Here is a 20,126-nt window from a genome sequence, read left to right as displayed (position 1 = left end):
TGGGAATAAACAATGTTAGAGGGGTTGTGGAAAGACAGGCACACTAATGCATTGTTGATGGAACTGTGAATGAGTTTATCCTTTGGAAAGCAATTTGAAATTAGGCAAATAAAATGACTAAAAATGTCCATACCTTGTGACACAGATATTGCAAAGCTTTTTTTTTTTTAACCAAAAGAAAGGCTCTAGATGTCCCTGAAAATTTATAGCAGTACTATTTGTAGTAGCAAAAGACTAGAAACATCTATGGAATGGCATGATACATGAATGTAATAAAATATTACTGTGTTATAAGAAACGATGAATGTGACAAATACCGAGAATCTTGGAAGGACTTAAATGAATAGAAGAAAAGTGAAGTAAGAAGGGAAAGGAAAATAATATACACAACCACTACAACAATGTAAATTAAAAGAACAACTGTGAAATAATAAAACCCAGCACAGAGAAATTAAAATGAGCAAGCCTGGCCTTAAAGAGGAGATAAGAGATAAGACTTCTTCCCTTTCCTTTACAGAAGTGAGGCTCTACTGGCATGGAACATAGCAAATAACACCAGATTTTTTTTTGGTGTACTGATTTGGGTGATGGCAAAATGAAAGATATCAGCCTGATCTATTTTAATTAAAAAGAGAATATGAAGAAGAAAAAAATCTAAATCTTTTTATAAAAAAAGATCGTGGGACAGACTTTCTACATACTCCATTTAATTCACTCTATCTATGCCTATCTAGTCATTATCAACTTGCCCTCAGATCTTCCTTCTCACCAACCCTGTCAAGTGCCCATGGAAGCACAGTTTAGTACTCCACAACTGCAATGCCCTCTTTAAGGTTATCTGTTTTTACTACCTTGAGTCCTTTTATTTCTTGACTATCAACACTAGTCTCTTCATGCTAATGCTAACTTTGAGGAATGTTCTACTTGAGGTGAATATGTCCCTAAAGTGTTGAGCAAAAATATTTCTCCCTATTTATATCTAACAGCATCTCTGATGGAATCCTACTAAAGCTGCCCCCAGCCCCAATATTCTAGCTTCCTTATGGGCTTCACTGAACAGCAGGAATGTCCTGATTTAACCACACAATCTGGCTTTAAAGACACCACAGGCCCACAGACTCAGTCATAGGCCTCGTTGAACAATAGGCCCACTGCTCCTAGCTAGCCACTGCTCACCCTCGACTCAATATCCTAACTTCCTCGTATGGCATATGAGGCATATGCCTCACTGCCTCACCAGAACAACAGGTGTGTCCAACTCATATTTCTCACAGAAACAGCAGACATCTCCATGTGATGGGATCCCAGACACTACCTCAAAGAGAATTCACTTAGTGTATCTAATGACCCTCTCACCAGGGTACCTTTCAGAGTATAATTCATTCTAGTTAGTCATCAATCTACATTGGGGCTCCCTCATTCAAAATTCTAGCAAAGGGTTCAGTAGAATGCTTACTTTTAGGCTAGGGGAATCTCAAAGACCTTCATTCCTGTTTTTCCCTTGTAAATAGCAAGAGCACAATTGCATTTCCATTTTCCAGTCTTTGCAAGAAATCTCTTCTATCAAGTTCTCAGCTTATAGCCAGTTCTGCTATATCTGCTAATCAGCCTAGATTTCAAAAGTAACTCTTTTGATGCAAGCACATACTTCAAAGATTCTCAGTGTCTTCTTCCTGGAACATCTTTCTCTGAATTTCAAATGGGTTAACATTGAATTTGAATTTCACATACTGTGGTTCACATTTTGTCCTCTTTTCTTTGGTCACTGATTTGGATTTATAAGCCACAGGTGGTCTGCTTCCTGTTTATTTTAAAGATTTTTCTCCTTTCATATTGCCATAACAACAATCTATTGGGTTGATTCAACTCTCAGGCTCCAGACTTGACCTCTGAGTGGCTGTTGCCAAGTTAGATTTGGTAAAAGACTCTCTTTTCCTTTATTGTTCAGCAGCCCAAATTATTTAGTCTCAGAGGACCAAGTAAGTCTGGTACTTGTCTATTTAATCAGACTGTTGAGAGAATTTTCAGGGTCCTTAATAGCCACTGTCCAAATAAACCAACAAAAGATATAGACAGGTAAACTGAGTGTGATACATACCATCAATAGGTGATGGAAATGTGTGTGCATGTCACAATTTCATGGATGACACATGTACACCTATATTAAGGGTATCCTGGATGAATATTTTCCATAAACAATATTCTATGGCAGAATGCATCTTTATAGCTGCACAGTTGGCTGATAGATACAGAAAATACACGCTTTCACTGTGTTTGTTTTTTGTTGACTATAAAAAATATTTGAATTAGTAGAGTAAAATGTAGTCTTAAAGGCTTTCCTCACAATTCTACTGATAATGTAGATGATATACGTGTGTATTCTCTCTTTCAGAGCTTCCTCCACCAGAGAGAGAGTAATAGCTTTTTACAAACAGTTTTGCTAAGAGCAGGAATAGGTAGAGCAAATAGGCAGGAAAAGATACTTATAAAACAAAAAGATGTTATGAAGAAAATAATGTATCCTCGTTAGCATGGCCATTTACACCTTTCTTTCATTGTCCAGGGGAATGAGAGGTATTGAAGAAGACATTTAGTACTGTCAGAGACACACCATTCAAAAAGAAAAAGAAAAATAGCAAATACAGGACAAAATGGAGTGAGTTATCTTCTCTCCCTCAAAAAAATGTTCAGCAGGCATTAGCAGGGTCAATTGAATAAGATTTGGATGTGTGGTTGGAAATGCAATTCATATGAAAAATATCTTGGAGAATTAGTGAATGGTAAACTCAATGACTCAACAATGGGACAACCATTAGGTAGTCCTCCCCGAAAATATATACTGCGATCTGAGATTGCCTTAAGAGGATGGTGTATAGAACTAGGAATGGTGATCCTCAGACTGTATCTGGAATATTTTGTTGAGTTTGGGGTGTTACATTTTAGCAAGAACATGGATAAGCTTGACAGTGTTCAGAGGAGAATGACCAAGACAGTGAAGGTGCTTGGCTGAGTTCATGGCATGAGGATTTAATCAAGGGAACAGGAGATGTTAACTTGGAGAAAGGAACAGTCAGGAGAAACTTGGTAGTCATGGGATTTGACTTACTTGGTTTAATTTCAAAGGGCAAAACTTTGAATAATGAGTAGGAGTTGCCACAAGGATGATTTAGGCCCAATATAAGAAAAAGCTTCCCTATCAGTTCAAGCTTTTCAAAAATGGAATGGCCAGTCTCAGGAAATTGTGGTTTCCCTTCCCTGGAGGCCTTCATACAAATACTGGATGAGTACTTGTTCAGTTCTGCTGCAGAGATTCCTTTTTAGAGTATGGGTCAGGGCTGGCCTTCATGTTTGGCCCCTTCCCATTCTCAGACTCCATAATTTTTGTATTAACCATTTTTCAGTGTATGTACTTTTGAAACATTTTTGTACCTGTTATCTCACTACCCTCATGAGTATCTTGTGAAGTAGGTAGATTGACTTTATTATCACTATTTTACAAAGAGGAAACTCAAGTACAAAGAGCCATTTGGTGACACCATGTGTTAACATAGCTAGTTAACTGTAGAGTCAAGAATAGTGCTTATATTATACTTTTCCATCTTGAAATATAAAGGCACTCTCAGGAAATGGATATATTTCTACTAAATAATCAAAATATATTTGTCTCTAAATTAGTCCAATTCCAAACTTCTAGGAATAGAAACAATTCTTGAAAAGGGGCAAATGGGATGGGGGAGGTAATCAGAAGCAAACACTTTTGAGGAGGGTCATAGGAGAGAATAGAATTAATGGGGGGCAGGATAGGATGGAGGGAAATATAGCTAGTCTTTCCCAACTTGGCTGTTATGGAAGTGTTTTGCATGACTACACATGTATAACTTATATTGAATTGCTTGCCTTCTCAGTGAGGGTGGGTGGGGAGGGAGGAAGGGAGAGAATGTGGAACTCAAAGTTTTAAAAATGAATGTCAAAAATTGTTTTTACATGTGACTAGGAAATAAGATAAACAGGTATTGGGGCATAGAAATCTATCTTGCCCTACAAGAAAATGGAAGAGAAGGGGATAAGAAAATGGCAGGGAGGAGTGATAGAAGGGAGGGCAGATTGGGGGAAGGGGTAATCAGAATGCACACCGTCTTTGGGTGGGGGGAGGGGAGATATGGGGAGAAAATTTGGAACTCAAAATCTTGTGGAAGTGAATGTTGAAAACTAAAAATAAATTAATAAAAAGAAAAAAAGAAACAATTCTTAAAATCAAAGCAATGTAAGTGGCACAGTGGATAGAATGTGGGACTTTGGAGTCAGAAGGACCAGAATTCGAATCCTACTCAGACACATACCATTGCATGACCCTGGACAAATCTCTTAGCCTTAGTTGCCTCATCTATAAAATGGGGGCATAATAATAGTACCAATCTCACAGTTTGTTGTGAGGATCAAATGAGAAAATTTATATGAAGTATTTTGCAAATCTTAAAGCATCATATAAATGCAAGTTATTACTAAATCCATTCCTATAGGAGTTATTGATAATATAGAACCCCTCATTAGTACACACACACACACACACACACACACACACACACACATGCACACTATACAAGGATACATCTACCAAATGAGCTCTGTTAGTCATTCAATTTTTCACCTGTCTGTCTTGGTACATGAGTGATCATCGGTGCATGTGTCCATTCCAAGAAAACTAGTCCTGTCTAGAATTGCAGGCTGGCTCTTCTGGGTGGCAGTAGTAGTTAGCTGTAGCACTGTTTATTACTGAGTTGGAGTTGGAGCCTTTTTAGAAGAAACCAATCAACATCTCCCTTCTCCTGCACCTTTCGAATACATGAAATCATGAGTAAATTAATTACTAATAAGTAAACTAACAAAGAAGTTGGTAGAGCTTCTTTGTTATAACAGGAAAGCTATAGCTCATAGGTTTATCAGTTTTTCTAGCTGTTTCTGTCTACCTGTCTCCTGTTCTCTGTGAGAAACATACAGGCAGACTACATCAGTTCCTATTTTAATTATAATTTTTAATTCGTGTGTCATGCTCCATCTCCCATCCCTGTGTATTTGTGCTGGCTATATTCCATGCCTGACATGTATTCCCTCCTCATTTTCACTTTTGGAATCTGTGGTTTCCTTAAAGAATCAATTCAAGCACCACTTTCTATGAGAGGCTTTTCTTGATGCCTCAGCTGCCTGAGTCTTCCCTCCCCCAATTAATATTGTATTTATTTTGTGTGTGTATACACACACATGTTTGTATATGCATATGTGTGTATGCACATAAATATATACACATATATGTGTGTATTTGTACACATATATACATACACATACATACCATCTCCACTGTTAGCATGTGGTCTCCTTAAGGGTTGGTACCATTTCACTTTTTTTCTTTGTATCCTAAATATTTACCACAGTGCCTAGAACATAATAAATGAACAATAAATGCTTTTTGATTGATTGATTGATCCTAGGCCTCTGATAGAGTTCTTTCCATCAAACCACACTATTCACTGCCCTAATGAATCATCATTAGATAAGTCATACTTTCCTGACCTCTCACCTCACAGACTGAAGAACTCTCTGCCTAAAGGGTTTTCTTATCTCCCCAAGGGCCATGTGGATTTGTCATGCAGTTTCTCAACACTGTGTGTAGAACTCCAAACTAGACATTGTGATACAGGTGATGTAAAATACCTTCTCCCTATTCTCAAAGAAATTACAATTTATTTCAGAAGAGGAAATAGAAACAATAGAAATTAGGAACAATAGGAAATAATAGATCAACAAGTGTAAAGTAAGTGACAAAAATAAGTATCAGTGGTACAACAAGTATCAGTATAAGGGTCAGTAAGTACAAATGGAACAATAAGTACTATCAATTTTTTTGTGATTTGTAACTGTAGTATTTAAAAAGTTCAAGAGACATAATTTCTGGATAATTTAATCATCTTATTGATAATGCCAGCATTTTAAATAAAAGGGCCAGTGGCACTCTGAAATGCCAAAGGCTGTCCTGGTGGAGGTGGGCTCATAGTTTATATGCCCTTGGAAGAGGGTGGCAATCAGCTTTGATTGGTTAACAGTTAATGAGAGGTGGACTTTACAAAGAGAAGTAAGCTCACTTCAATGAGGGGCTGAGATGACATCATTCTTTCTCAGACTATCCCTATACCCAGATCACCCCCAGCCTTGGGCACTCTAGACAAAGAATCTGCAATTACCCTTTTCACATCACAACTTTCCCATTGTGGTTTCAATATATTGCAGATTGGCATAAGAAATTAAATGAGAATTTTTGGGGAATTTTTGTGCAAGTTGTAGATGATGTGTGAAGGCCAGCAGACAACTCAGAAAAAGTTTAGAAACTCAGAAATGCATGAAATGTATGTTTAGTATTATATATCAATTTATTTTATCTTTTAATACCATAATAATTTAGACTTCTTTTCTGGTATGAAAAGAGGGCCAAAAATTTTTATGAGGATTTTCCAGATCTGAGGGGGAGGGACGTGCCTTACCCCTAACTTCCCCCCTCCCCACTGGTGTATAAGAGATAGTTGTATATACAATCCTACCTAAGCCTGAGCTAGTTGGGTGGAGTAGCAATACCCAGAATGAAGAGTATGTTAATATTACTATCTTCCATCAGCCCTGTCCTTGGATAGGAAATAGGACAGGGAAAAAAAGCTGGAGTTTTCCTAATTTTAATAATCAGCTATTAATACGAGAGAAAAATAATCATTTCTCTCATCACCCTTCTCAACCAAAAATGTTATTTCTCTCGTTGTGACGAATTAAACTTGAAGTAAGTGATGTAGTAACTGACATTACCAGTAACTGGAAGGATGGCCTTCAGAGGTTTTTTCTTGAAGAGACAAAGAAAGGATTTGCTTGTGATGAGGCCCAATTAATCCAGATGATATTGAGATCATTTAAACATGAAGCAGGAATAAAAAGGTGAAAAATGGAAGAGATCTTTCAACATTTCTATGTTAGACTTTTAAAATTTTTTTTTTATTTTAATCAATGACAGCAGAGATACCGCTTTTATATTTTAACATCTCAGGTGGGATGTACTCCATGAAGAACTGGATAAATGGATATAGAGACAATGAAGATAAGCACAGGTGGATAGACTATATGTGTGTGTGTGTGTGCATGCGTGTGTGTGTATACACACATATGTATATACACACACACATATATACATACATACACATATACAGTGAGGTTTGTTCTGGAGGCAACACAATTTTGAAGGCATTGAGGGCCTGATTTTCAAGAGGGAAGACTATAGGAAAAGGCAAAGGAGAGGACCTCATTAATTTCTGACTTCTCATCACTAAAACATGTTTATGAGAATGAGTTACACATGTATTAAGGGTATGTTAGATAAATATTTTGCACAATGTTCTGTAGTAGACCATATCTTTCTAGCTACACAATTGGCTGATAGGTACAGAGAATACAAGTTCTCACTGTGTGTATTGTTTATTGACTATAAAAAAGTGTTCTAATCAGTAGAGTAAAATTCAGCCTTAAAGGCTTTCCTCCATGAATATGCTAAGATTATGCAAGATTCCTGGAGACATAAAAATGTAGATAACTGTTCTATGACTCTTCGTTGATATTGAGCAAGGCATAAAAAGGTAGACACATGTTCAATATGTTTGCCACTGCAATAGAATGTCTATCGCAAAGTCCAAATGGAACAGAGATTGCCCATAGATAATGAAGTCTTGCAAGTGCTCTTGTTTGTGGACACATAGTATTAATTACACCAAGCCCCAAAACACTATATAGCTTCCTCTATCAGATTCACAGCCACTCAAAGAATTTGGCCTAACTATCCCCACCAGAAAAACTAAGTGGGTAAATAATGACTGTTGTTCAGGGTGTGATATACAGTTAGATAGCTCATTGAGCTGGTCTATAAGTACACATATCTCAGACTGAATATGGACATTGAGTTGGGCTCAGAATTAAACAGAAAGAAGAGAACAAGCATTGAGCATGTCACTTAACTGTTGAGGACTTCAGGTTCCTCATTTGTAAAATAAGCTGGACTAAATGGCATCGATTGTCCTTTTAGGATCAATGTTGGATCAATGCTGGAAATTAAATTGTAGGGAAGCTGTGAGGTCTGACTTGTATTGAATTAACATATAAGGAAATGAAGTTGGATTCATGATTAAAAGAGGACCTTGTGAGATGATCAGAAAGATTTGTTCCATTCCCAACCAACTCAAGACAAAACTAATTACTTGTTTTTAAATTTATTTTCTTTAAACATAAGAGTAGTAGGGTATTCTCTGGAGTGTTAGCTAGTTTGTGAATGGAGGTATGCCACCAGAGGGCAGCAGAGTCAATGAAGTTCTTTCCTTATTTTCTTTCAAATGCTAGAAGCCTTTTGAGAAAATATTTAGAGTTGTTCGATCTTAAAGAGGAGTCAGGAATCTGCAAGCTATCTATCTTTGGTGCAGGTAGGATACTCTGAACCACAAGGACATGTGATTTGGATTAATTTTCCAGTAGGGGTAATGGGTATCTATGGATATATCCACATTCTCTCCAAGTACCAAACTCTTCCCAATGCTTTTCTTTGTAGAGAGCAGAAAGTGGAATCTGCTCCGCTTCACATCTGCTACTTTGCCTGGTTTCAACTCCACAGAACAAGATCCCTTCCCTGGTTAGGCTCATCACTTTTAACCTCATCATCATTTTACTAACTCAGACTTTAACTGATACCACCTTCCTTAACCTCCTTTCCCCTCTGACTGGAGGGCTGAAGGGTGGACTACCAAGCTTTTCTTAATGTTTTTTTTTTATAGAGGGAAGAAACTGGACTTTTAGTCTCTCCCCATCCCCTCCCCACCCCTCCTCCCCATCTCCTGGCTCCTTTTGTGTGGAGGACAGAAACTATAGTACAGTGCCTGATACATAATTGTTATTCTTCCTTTTTTTTTTTTTTGAAGAGGACCAATGATATCACAGGATGATGTGTTGACTGGTATGTGAATTGGATTCAAGTGAGGAAGAGTTGTACAAAGTCAGTCTGATTCTCTTTTCCAGAGTCATTGGTGGTAAGACAAAAGTCAAGATGACTGGCAATGGCCTGTGATGCAGTGGGTAACCGTGGCCTCTTCAATGTCTGACAAAGCTCGAAGCACCACCCAGCTCTTTCTTCAGCTGCCTATGTGACTGTTGGAATGAATTGTTCTCCTATGACTATTCCAATGGGAGAAGTCTTCACATTTGGGGTAGAAATTCCCCTAACTTACTAATATGGGTTTGATACCTGTTGATTACCCTCAGTCTGGTTTTACCTGTTTGTCCAGATGACTTTACTGGGTTGTGGCCACTGCACAGGCTACAACTTCTTGGAACCACAGGTGGCAATTGGGTGACAGGTGGATATCAAACATGGGTGAGTAGCTCTAAAAAGGGCTCATCAAGCCCTCAGGCTAGGGGTGCTTGTCCTCCCTGGACACCCTGATTGGATTGTGTGTAGTGAGGCAGAGTCAGTGGGTTGAAATCCCACTTCTGTCTCATATTAGCTATGTTAACTTGAGGAAATCATTTCACTTCTCTAGGTCTCAGTTTCCATTTCTTTAAAATAGAGCAATTAAACAAAAGGATGTCTTTGTGCCTTTCATCTCTAATGTTATCTGATTCTATAAATTAACTTAAAAAGCAGTTGAGAATTTGGGAATCTTTTGGATCAAGTCTTTTTGCCCAGACATTTAAGGAAAGCTCAGTATGATTTTCTAGGTATGCAGCTCCAACAAATGATGTCAAGAAAGTCAGGACACAGTGACTAGCTGTCACTTTTGTCAATTTAAGATTTCTCACTAGAAAAATCTCAAGAGTTTCTAGCCTGCATTTTCCTTATTTTAGAGATGGACAATAGACCCATTGGTGTTTGTGTTACAGCATATGCCATGTAACTTTAGACTGATCACAGCTTTTTATTGAGTCATGTCAGGTAGCAGGATAATGAATGAAAGAATCTGAGTTAGAAGGGTACATCTAGAAGGTCAGAATGAACTAAAAAAGAATTCTTTCCACAGTAGCTTAAGGTCTCCCTCTGAGGTTTGTCATCTTCACCACCTTCATGCCCTGATTCCAGCAGACTGTGATATGCTTATCCTGTATTCCAAACCAAGGAAACTAGATGCCTCTCTGGTGAGTTTTCACCATACTATCCCTAGTTCAAGAAGTAAGTTGGGCCATGCATCTGCCAGCTAGAGTGGTATGGGATAAAATTTGGCACTACCAAAGAGATTGTCTGGTCTACTATTGTTAAGTGCTATACCCAGGAAATGAAAGTCCAATTCTACTCCTTGGTTTTGACCATCTGAGCACCATTCAGTCCTTCACTTCTCTTCCATCCATGTTACTATGACTAGATAATGCTTTGCCAACCTTAAAGCACTCTACAAAAGTCACCTATTAGTATTGCTATTATCTCTAGAAAGAGTTGTCCGATTGTAGGTCATGAGAACGAACCCTCAAATCTGAAATAGTTTTAGAAAGAAATTTATTTGGTCATTTGGTAGAGGAAGAAAGCCGGAAGAAGGCTCCCTCCTGAGTCTCAGCAAGGTTTATATTATAAAGAGTTTCAGAAGAGAGCAACCCCACACAGAAGCAGTTAAGCTATTTTCTAGAGAAGGTGCTAACCTATTAGAATTTCATTATCTCCTGAAGTGGCTTTAAGTGGTACTTGAGGTAATGGGCTTCTCCTTGTCCAGTCTATTTGAATCTCTTCACTACCTGTGTGACCTTGCCCAAATTCCTTCACCAGTTTCTTTCTTTGTATGGAGGGACTGGACTACATGATCTCTGAGTCTGTTCTCAGCTCTGCTGTAATGTGGGAAGAGAAGAGTACCTTCTCTGGGCCTGAGTTTCCTCAATCTTTAAAATGAGAGTGTTGAAATGGATGAGCTCTTGGGAATTCATCTCAATTCCTATGATTCAGTGGAGCTCCAGTTCATTACTACTACAAGCAGCAGTTTTAAATTTATATTATATTATATTCATATACCATATAAAATAATATATTATTCGTGTCCATATAAGTAATATATTTATGCATTACATGTTATAATTGTTTGTTTATATTTGATTTATATTTAATATATTAATTAATTTATAGATATCAATTCAGGTGACTGTGCTAAATCTATTTTATCACCAACTTCAATAGCCTCTACAACAGTGATAGTAGAAGCTTACTGTCTCTCTAAGAGGAATCTTGAAAACTTCTATTTAACTATTTTTCTGTGGTGATTTTATGGGAGACTGGCAGTTGCTATCATGGAGAGAGAGAACAAGCAAGGTAACAGGAAAAAAGAGATGAAGATAACTTCTTTCTTGATGAAATATGTTTCAACTTTTAACAAGTTATTTTGTTATAATTTATAAATTTTGTATATTTATATATTTCATAATATATTATAATAGATAATATAATATATTATATATAATATATGTAATTTTATATAGTTACATAATTTTGGTGACTTGGAATACTTTGTATTATTCCAACATCATATTCTATATAAATCCCTGACAAAGTTTGTCATCTGCCTTTTTTTTGCATCAAAAATAAAATCTGACTCCTGAGTAGTTCAAAGGGCTGGCTTTCTGTAAATTTAATTATTGTATATAATTTTATACAATACATATGTGTATATATATATATACACATACACACATACAAAAGTGTGAGTTGCACACTTACTACATATACACACTCATACTTTCAAGTATAGCACTTTTCTCACTGTACCATGATCGTACTTACACAAAAATGTGAATTACACACACACACACACACATATACACACACATATAAAGATGGGACCCCATTGATTACCCCACATACTTAAAAGTAATTTACTTTTGTTAGGTAAAAAACAAACAAGCAAAGCCCCAAACTCCTTAATGGAATCAATCAATCAAAACCAAGTATAAACAGGGCCTACATAGCTCCTTAAGTCAATCAAAGCCATTGTGAGTTACTATAAAAAGAAGGACCTATCTGAGAAGGACAGTAAACTTCTAAGGGCCTGGGTGTTGGGGAGCCAGAGCAAGAGCAGCATTCTACCATACTTCAGAGGAACAAAGTTTGGACTGAACCATGGTGGAGGGGGGGAGATACTGAGGACAGTTATTGGCTCTACAGGGATCTTGGAGCTTAAGACTTGGACTTCTCTGCCTTCTCTGACACTACCACCAATGGTGTAGGCTCTCTTACCTTGTATCTTCACTTTTGTGACAGCCAGCTTATGGGCTTGCCTGCCTCAAGTCTCTCCCCACTCCAATCGATCTTCCATTCAGCCACCAACATGATTGACCATGCCACCCCACTACTCACTAAACTCCAGTGGCTTCCTACTGCCTCTAGAAGCAAAACCAAAATACTTTGGTTGGCATTCAAAGCCCTTCATAAGCTAACCCCCTCCTTCCTTTCTAGTCTTCTTACACCTTACTTTCCCCAAATCTTTGATCCAATGACATTAGCTTCCTGGTTGTGCCATGAACAAGAGACTCCATCTTTTCAATCCAAGCATTTTCTCTGGTTGTCTCTATGCCTGAAATGCTCTCTCTCCTCATCTCTGTCTTTTAAATCCTAAGTAAAATCTCATCTTCTACAGGAAACTTTTCCCTAACCCCTCTTAATTCTCATGCCCTCTCTCTCTTACTTCTTATTCACCCTATTTATACCTTATTTGTATGTATTTTCTTGTTCTCTCCCCCACTAGACCCCTTGAGGCCAGGGATTATCTTTTGACTTCTTTTTGTATTCCTAGTGCTTAGCGCAGTGCCTGGCACAGAGTACTAATTAATAAATGTGGATTGATTGATAGGAATAGACATGGACCCTGTGATTTCATAAGTATTGGGCAGAGTATTGGTATTGGTATTGGGTAGAGCTTCCTCTACCAAAGCTTAACAAAACAGTCCCACAATTCAGTTTGAAATAATTGTTGAGATGTTAAGTCAGGTCTGAGGGTGACAAAGTCCTGTCAGAGGCAGGACTAGAGATCAAGCCTTCTAATTCAAAATTAGTTCTCCAACTGCTATGATATGCTACCTCTCTGAGCAATGTATCCACATTTTAAAATTTTTAATAAAATCTTATCATGATGACTATAGCAATATGTTCAAAATATTATTTCTGTGACCAAATTGGATTTATATAGTGGCAAGGATGGTTTAACGTTTGGAAAACAATGAACATAATTTCAGTATTAGCAATAAAAACACTCCACGCATCTGATTAGATCAATGGACACAGATTGTCCTTGAATGTCCTACTGATGAGGCCCTGAACTATATTATCACATTGCCACTGAGGGCAGCCTTGGCAGAAACTCCAGTCCTCTGCTACTATAAACCTCATAGATAATCTTGGAAATCCCTTGCCTTTGCATGTCCATGTGTTGACACAAAGAATACACGGCTTCTAAGAATTAATTAAAAACAAAACAAAACAACAATGTACATTTAACTACTTTAATTTTGGACAACAGTTTCTGGTACCATCAAGAATAAAACTAGTTTGGAATGTCAGTTTCATTGCATTAGATTATAATCATTCCCAAGAATTGGGCAAAAATCTACTTTACCAGAAATGGTATGAATGGACATAGGATATACCACTCCTCAAAATTTTTTCTAAAGTCTTCTTTTAGTGCTTTACCTTTAGAAAGGCCCTTGCCAACCCCTCTTTTTTACAGACCCATAAGAACTGGAACCTATGTTTAACAGAATTCCAAGCCACTGAAAAGCATCTACCCTCCTGCTAAAACTCTTGACAATGCTATGCATGATTAAGAATGTCAACAGAATGAGTGGGTATGGGTGGGAAGGGAAGAGTGAGAGCAAACACAAACAGGGAAAGCACCCTTGCCTCATTCTTCACAAGCTAAGGGTGGCCCAATTCACTGTGATTGCCTAGATTTCCCCTCCCTTCTCATGACTACTACTTAATCAGCAGAGTGGCCTAGATTTGGGGGCTGCAAGGGTTTTTAAAAGCCATCTAGTTCAACCATAGGAGTAGGTAGGTGTGCAGTGGATAGAGTGCCAGGCCTAGAGTCAGGAAGACTCATCTCCTGAGTTTCAATCTGGCCTCAGACACTTAGCTAGCTATGTCACCCTGGGCAAGTCATTTAACCCTGTTTGCCTTAGTTTCCTCCTCTGCAAAATGATCTGGAAAGGGAAATAGCAAACCACTCCAGTATCTCTAACAAGAAAACCCCACATGGGGTCACGAACAGTTGGACACAACTGAAAAAATGATTGGAAAGTTCAACCCTTTCATGTTACAGATGAGAAAATTGAGGTTCAGAGGTTTTGGATAACTTCTCAAAGTCATATAGGTAGTGAGAGCAGAGCAGGATTCAAACTTGGATCCTCTGACTCCAAATTAAGCTTTCTTTCCTCTGTAATTATTTTCTCCAATTAACTAAGGATTTATGTGCCTTGGGTAGGTTTCAAGAGCCAAGCTGACACTCCTTGTTTCTTCTCTCACCTCTTGCTCCATCCTCCTATCCCCAAATTTCTGGGACCTAACCAGGAGATAGTGAATCTATTTTCGTCTATTCTTACTGCCACACTTCCCTGCTTTCCCTCTCCCCAAAACCCACCAAATTAAAAATGACTGAATTTCTAGTCAATCCATAATCTGTTAGTCAATATAGTTAGCCAATAAATATTAACCATCTACTATGTGCCAGATCCTGTGCTAAGTTCTGGGAAATAGAAAAAAGAAAGCCCTCCTGTCTTCAAGAAACTCACAGTTTAATGAGGGACAGCATATATTGACCAGCAATTGTATTGAGAGGCCTATATGGGATCCTATGGGAGTAGGATCCAATAATAAGAGATAGAGAATATGTGGTTCTTCCTCTTATGGGAATTATGGAGAGATATGGTCAATGACACTTATCAGACCTAATTTATGCAGAAGCAGAGTTGTTAATACATAAATGTTATTAGATGGGTCTAAAAACACCCCCTCTCCTCCCCACTAGGTGGCAGAAATTGGGTAATTTTTTCTTGAAAGACTTTGAAGCTTCAATTAAAATAAAAATATTTAAACTAATAAAAAAAAATGAAAATATTTCCTTTAGCTCTAACAATAAATCAATGTCACCCATTAACATCTTATAATTAAGTTTGTTTCTCTGACTTGCTCTGCGGCCACGCAGCCAAACACTCAGGTAAAGTTTAATGGGGAGTGGATGAAGAGAGGTCAGAAACCTGGATTGCACCTTTGAACAGAAGCTAGAGTGGGGTTCCATGATGAGGAAACTGTACAATTTTGCCACTGCCAAGAAGTGGGAATTTGAAGTGAAAGGTATCTGGGGTTGGATTCTTGCATTGGCTCTGTCACTAGCTAAAGTATTGATCTGAAAGCTTCATTAGGAGCAGGGACCCCATCTTATCTAAATTTATTATGTCTCCCAATTAGTTGCTGAACATTTATTAAGCACTCATTATGTGCCAAGAAAGGCAAAAATAGTCCTCACCTTTATGGAGCTTATAGTATAACCGGGAGCCAACACATAAATAACTAGATACACACAAATTAGGTACAGAAACAAAATGACCTGGAGAAGGAAATGGCAAACCACTCCAGTACCTCTACCAAGAAAACCCCAAAAGGGGACACAAAGAGTTGGACGCAACTGAAAAATGCACCCCTCTCATTATATATGAGAAGATTGAGCTCCAGAGGTACCAGATAACTTGCCCAAAGTCACATAGGTAGTGAAATTGAGAAAGTTTAGCTTATCACAGGGCAACTAGTATATAGAGTGCTGGGCCTGGAATCGGAAAGATTCATCTTCCTGAGTTCAAATCTGGTCTCAGACACTTACTAGCTATGTTTGCTTCGGTTTCTTCATCTGTAAAATGAGCTGGAGAAGGAAATGGCAACCCACTCCAGTATCTTTGCCAAGAAAAACCCAAATGGGGTCACAGAGAGTAGGACGTGAATGAAATTACTGAACAACAACAATAGCTCATCACATTTGGTATAGATAATGATGGGTCTGAAAAGAGATTTCAAGCCTGATGCCCTATACTGCATGGGACTCATAACTACATTTCACTTCCTTAGAGAATTCCTTATCAGCTAGTCACGCTCCACCCATGTTTCATTGCATTCTGATGATTAACTCACATAACCTGTCTATGATGTGTCACTGCTGACAAGGTTAATAAATAATCCTTGCAAGTCATTAAACTGAAAGGGGGCATGTAAATACTCATTTATTTTAAGTTTATGTGGTTTCTTTCATTTGTGGAGCTCAGAGCATATTAGCCTCCCAAGAAGAAATAGGCTAGTAGAAAGAGCATTAAATTTGGAAGCAGAGGCCCTGGGTTTAAATCCTGACTTTTAAGAATCCTGACTGGTTGCTTACTACCTCTATGATCTTAGGTGAGTCACTTAAACTCTTTGGGACTCAGTTGCTAAATCCGTAAAATAAAAAGGTTCTATTGGATGATCTTGTAGGTACTTCTGGATCCAGAATCCTCGGATCTAGTTTCTTGGATACCCTTATATAGAAATGGAAATTGGCATCATCATTCTCATTTTCTAGATGGGAAAACTAAGGCAGAAAAAGCTAAAACTCCTCTGAATCGTTGTTTCTTTGACTATAAAATGGCAATAATACCTGTTCTGCCTTTGTGGATTGCTATAGTAAAATGAAATAGGCTGCTTAGGTAGTGAAAAGGGTTCTGGAGCGCCACATTCCTGAAAGCAATTTGTATTACTGTACACCAAGAAATTCAACCACAAAAAGAAAGATTCCCATATACATCAAAATATTTAGAAATATATTTTTTTGGTAGTAACAAAAAACTAGAAACAAAATAGATACCCATTGATGGGGAAATGGCTGACCAAACTTTCATACATGAATATAACGGAAAATTGCTGCATTTTAAGATGTTATGAAAGTCATGAATACAGAGGAACATGGGAAGATGTATATGAACCAATCAAAGAGAAGGAAGTAGAAATAGGAAAACAATTTATATGACTACAATAATATAAATAGAAAGAACAATAAAAGCAATTAAAATTGAACTGTGAAATTATAATAACTAAGCTTAGTGCCAAAAAAGAGGTGTTGGAAGATAACTTCACATACCATTCTTTTCGGAGCTGGGGGATTATGGGTGTACATATAATACCAGGCTTTTTTTGACATGTTGGTTAGATTTTTTTAAACTGCTTTTTAAAAATTATATTCCTTTAAAATTCTCTCTTTTCTTTTTTCCTTTCTTTTCCTTTTTTTCTTCCTTCCTTCCTTCCTTTCTTCTTTCTTTCTTTCTTTCTTTCTTTCTTTCTTTCTTTCTTTCTTTCTTTCTTTCTTTCTTTCTTTCTCTCTTCCTTACTTCCTTTTCTCTTCCTCCTCCTCCTTCTTTTAATAAAGGATGGCTCCCTGGGAAGGTTAGTGAGGTGAGATAGATTAGAAATATAGGTGACATAAAAAGAAAAGATATCAATAAGAATAAATTTAAAAGAGTGCTGGACAATTTGAAGTCAGAGGTACTAGGTTAAAATTATGGTTTTGCCTCTATTGAGCTGTGTGATCCTGGAAAAGTATGAGTCCTTCCCTGTTCAACGAAGATGTTAATAATTATACTTCAAAAGACCGTCAAGGGTGATAATGTATAGAAACCTCATCTAAAAGTAAAACAAGTATGTTGTATTATGTGAAATGTTTATAAACCTCAAGCACTATATAACTATTAGTTATCATTATTATTAGTGTTTGAACCCACAGCTTATGGTTTCTTGATTTTCAGTTTTCTATACCTGGGTTAGAGTCGCTATTCTTACGGAATTTTAGAGCTGAAAGGGATCTTTGAGATAATCTAATACAACTACTTTATTTTATAGATGTGGAAACAAGCCAGAAGTGAAAAAACTTTCCCAAGGTCACCGAGGTAGGAAATAGCACAGGTAGTACTACAACTCAGCTTTCTTGTTTCCTAGTCTGGTTTTTTTTTTTTTTTGGACTTATCATATAAATGTGATGTAGCAGAGAGAGTGGTGGATTTGGAGTCAGAAAGAATTGGGTTCAAATTTTGCCTCAGACAATTATTGGCTTTGTGACTGTGGCAAGCCACTAAATGACTCAAAACACTAAATGCCTCAATTTCCTCAGTTATAAAATGGAGATAATCACAGTACCTCCCTCATAGAATTGTTGTGAGTCTCAAATGAAGTCATGTACGTAATTACTTGGAAAACCTGAAAGCTTCCTATAAGTGTCAGCTATTGCATCATATTGCCTTCCTTGTAATCACCTCAATATTCTTATATTAAAGTTGTTTAAACAATGTCTCATCGTGGAATGGTGGTCAAAGGTTGTGACTGTGGAAGACAAGTTCTGGCAGACATTTACCAAACTGGAAAGACTTCCAAATGGTCTAGGTGACAGCTTGCTTGTCCATCAGGCATAAGTATCAAAGGAAGGCTTGCCACCAGAGGGATGGTAAGTAGTCAAAGATATTTCTTTTGGCTTCAGAAACTCATGAAGATAAGTAGGATTATAGACTTTGAGACGGAATGTGGTAAATGTAGTACAGCAAAAAAAAAAAAAAAGTTCAAATCCCAGGTCTGCTAATTAATACCCATGTGACCTTGGGCTTCACCTTTTCCCTCTCTGGGCCTCAGTGCTCTCCTTTATCTGTAAAATAAGGGAGTTGGATTAGATGTGCCCTTAAGTCTCTTTCAGCTCTAAATCTATGAACCTGAAGGACTTTAGAAGTCATCTAGTCCAGAGGCTCCTGACCTGAGATCCTTGGGCTTATAGAAGATGCTTAATAAATGCTTATAGACTTACTGTATAGACTTCAGGGAGTCTATAAACTTGGGTAGGAAAAAAATTATATCTTTCTCACTACTTATTTCAGAGATTATTAAACTTGTGTCATGGGTCCCTTTGACATGGTGCTGAAACCTATGAACCCCTTTTCAGAATCATGTTTTTAAATGCACAAAATAAAATGATTTGGATTACAAAGGAAACCAATCACACTGAAACATAATTATAAGCATATATTTATACATTTATATAGGCATACACATATATACACACATATATAGATATATACATGTATATACATACACATACATAAATTCATTGGTCCTAGGTTAAGGAACACTACAATTTAACTGAAATTTAGCATTTACTTCAATTATTTAAAAACATTCTGAGAACAGGTCCATAGACTTCTGGAGATTGCCAAAAAGGGCCATGACATGCAAAAAAGATTAATGAACTTTTACCTACTTCAACGACTTCATCTTACAGAGGAGAAAGGTGAAGTCTAGTGAGGGTGACTAGCACATGGTGACATACATAGTATATGCAAAAGCAGTACTTGAACCTCTGCCGCTAAAGCTATTATTCTTTTGCTCTGCAGCATCCTTCAGGTAAAGAAGTGGCCATCTGAGTTGGTAGAGGGAGAACACATGTGAAATTATGATAATAATAATAATAGTTAGTATTTATATAGTACCTACTTATGTGACAGGCCCTGTGCTAAGTACTTTACAAGTATTATCTTATTATTTTATTATTTAATTTATTATTTTTATTTAAAAAATATTTCATTTTAAAATAGTTTTATTAAAATATTAGTTTTATTATTTAATTTATTATATCATTATTTAAAACTGTTAAATATTTATCTTTATGACATTGGTAGGTAGGTGTTATTATTATCCCCATTTTACAGATGAGGAAACTAAGGCCAAAAAAAAGATTAAGTGACTTGCCTAAGGTCACACAGCTTCTAAGTATCTGAGGTCCTATTTGAAGCTCAGGTCTTCCTGACTTCAGGCTCAGCTGCTCAATCCACTGTTCAACCTAGCTACTAGGCTCTTCGTTTGTAAATTTTATTTTATTTTCAGTTCCAAATTCTCCTCCTTCTGTCTTCCTGTCCCTCACCCATTGAAAAGGCAAGAAAAATAAAACCCATTAAAAATATGATAGACATACAAATTTCTGCTTAGCCATATATCCCCCACCCCCCAAAAGCAAGAAATAGAAGAAAATATGCTTCAATATCCATTC

This window comes from Trichosurus vulpecula, chromosome 5, assembly GCF_011100635.1.
Source record: "Trichosurus vulpecula isolate mTriVul1 chromosome 5, mTriVul1.pri, whole genome shotgun sequence".
Lineage (NCBI taxonomy): Eukaryota > Metazoa > Chordata > Mammalia > Diprotodontia > Phalangeridae > Trichosurus > Trichosurus vulpecula.
Note: the sequence above shows the minus strand (reverse complement) of the source record.